This window comes from Sinocyclocheilus grahami, unplaced genomic scaffold (genome assembly GCF_001515645.1).
Source record: "Sinocyclocheilus grahami isolate Dianchi unplaced genomic scaffold, SAMN03320097.WGS_v1.1 scaffold2070.1, whole genome shotgun sequence".
In the NCBI taxonomy this organism is placed as follows: Eukaryota; Metazoa; Chordata; class Actinopteri; order Cypriniformes; family Cyprinidae; genus Sinocyclocheilus; species Sinocyclocheilus grahami.
In genome coordinates, this window is record NW_015507249.1 from 1 (window position 1) to 2,347 (window position 2,347).

Consider the following 2,347-nt stretch of genomic DNA (forward strand, 5'->3'; position numbering starts at 1 on the left):
TTTGAGTTACTTTCACCAAAATAACTACAGAAGTAGAACTTAACAATCTAAAATGACAACATGTACCGCAGAGCCTTTTACATCCAGTAGAGGGCAATATGGTGTAGCATAATGACTGTGGGCTATCCAGGCTACTAACAATATAGCTTATAATTGGGAAAGTGAAGGCTCAAGACAATGCACGAAAGGATGACAGCCAGAATCACAAACGATCCAAGTCTGTTAAAAGTATGGTAGAGGTAAAGTGATTATCTGGCAATATCTATGAATAGCTTGGGTCTATTCATATTAGACACAACAGGACTATATGTAAACTCTAATGCCATGACAAGATGTACACACGTCCATCTCGCAAATGTACAATCTTCTGCCAACTGTACCCATTCGCCGCTTTTCCACTGGCCAGTGCGAGCCGGGGCTAATAGCCTCGGACCTCAAGCACAGACTCAGAGGCCAAAATCATGCTGCGTTTCTACTGTCGGGCCAGTAGCCTCGCAGCACTCCAGTAAAAGCCACCCTAAACACGCCTTCACTGGACTACGTCACACAATTCAAAGTTCCACCAGCCAGAGGGAGATGAATTAAATAAATCGCTAAACAAATATATCAGAAGCTGTCATTTAGTCTTTATTTACAAACTTGGACACCACACGCAGCTACTGACTGACCATGAACAGGAAATATAACTTATTTGCGGCATTTTTGATTTATTAATGTCTCGCGGTCTTGCAGGTTTTTTGTTTCTTTGAACAATTACATTTTGGGCTAAAAGAAAAGTGTGTTGTAACGCAAGCGTTACTGAACATGTACAGAGTAAAATATTACTGAAAATTGATTAGTAATGCCTTACACTACTGCATTATAGCAAAAAGTAATCCGTTACTGTAATGCCTTACTTTTGTAACGTGTTACTCCCAACACTGGTGGCGGGCGAGTTGCGACATGCGACGGGAACATAGACCAACTTGTCGATTGATGGTGTGGACCAGCACGTGCTTGCCTCGTAAGCGCCCTCTGAGACGGTTCAAGGCAAGGCGTACTGCTAACAACTCTAGGCGGTTGATGTGCCAGTGCAGTTGGGGGCCTGTCCAAACCCCCGACACTGCGTGCCCATTGTACGTGGCCCCCCAGCCAGTAGTGGAGGCATCCGTGTAAACCACAGCATGCCTGAAGACCTGTTCCAGGGGCACTCCTGCCCGGAGAAACATGAGGTCTGACCACGTGGTGAAGGTTTGGTGGCAGGCCGGTGTGACTTGGACCCGGTGAGTGCAGCGCTGCCACGCTCACCTCGGGACTCAGCCATGAAGCCAGTGTTGAAGCGGTCTCATATGAAGCAGCCCCAGCGGCATGACTGACGCTGCAGCTGCCATATGCCCAAGGAGCCTCTGAAACTGTTTTAGTGGGACCGCCGTCCTGCTCTTGAACATATTCAGGCAGTTCAACACCGACTGAGCACATCCCTGCATGAGGCATGCTTGACTGAATCCAGCTCCATACCGAGAAAAGAGATCCTCTTGTGTTGAGGAGAGTTTGCTCTTTTCCCAGCTGACCTGAATGCCCAACTGGCTAAGGTGCGAGAGCATCAAGTCCCTGTGTTCGCACAACTGATCCTGAGACTGAGCTACTATGAGCCAGTCGTCGAGGTAGTTGAGAATGCCAATGCCCTGCTCTCTCAGGGGAACTAGGGCTGCCTCCGCAACTTTCGTGAAGATACGGGTCGACAGAGACAGCCCGGAGGACAGGACCTTGTACTGATGTGCTCATCCTTCGAATGTGAAACGCAGCAATGGTCTGTGGTGCAGAAGGATTGACACATAAAAGTACGCTTCCTTCAGGTCGATCGCTGCAAACCAATCTCGGGGACGGATGCACCTGAAGATGCGTTTCTGCGTCAACATCTTGAATGGTAACCGGACGGGTGGAGGCAGCAGCTGCCTGCCGGGGCAGGACGTGTCGGATCGCCTCAGTCTGCTCCTGTGCAGCCGCTGGGCCACGTTCTCGACTGCGTCTATGAAGAGGCCGGTCTGGAACACTGGAACCTTGAGGAACCGAACTTGTCGGCATCCCTCATGTCAGCCAGACACAGCCAGAGATGGCGCTCCTGGAACACAAGTGTGGACATCGCACGACCCAGAGAACACACAGTGACCTTCGTCGCTCGGAGCACGAGGACAGTTGCAGTTCAGAGCTCTTTCAGAACTTCCGGATCGTGACCACCCTTGTGCAGGTTCCGCAGTAATTTAGCCTGAAGAACCTGCAGTAACGCCGTAGCATGTAAGGCGGAGGCAGCCTCCCCACAGGTCACATAAGCATCGCCAGACAGACCAGACGAGTACCTACAGACCCG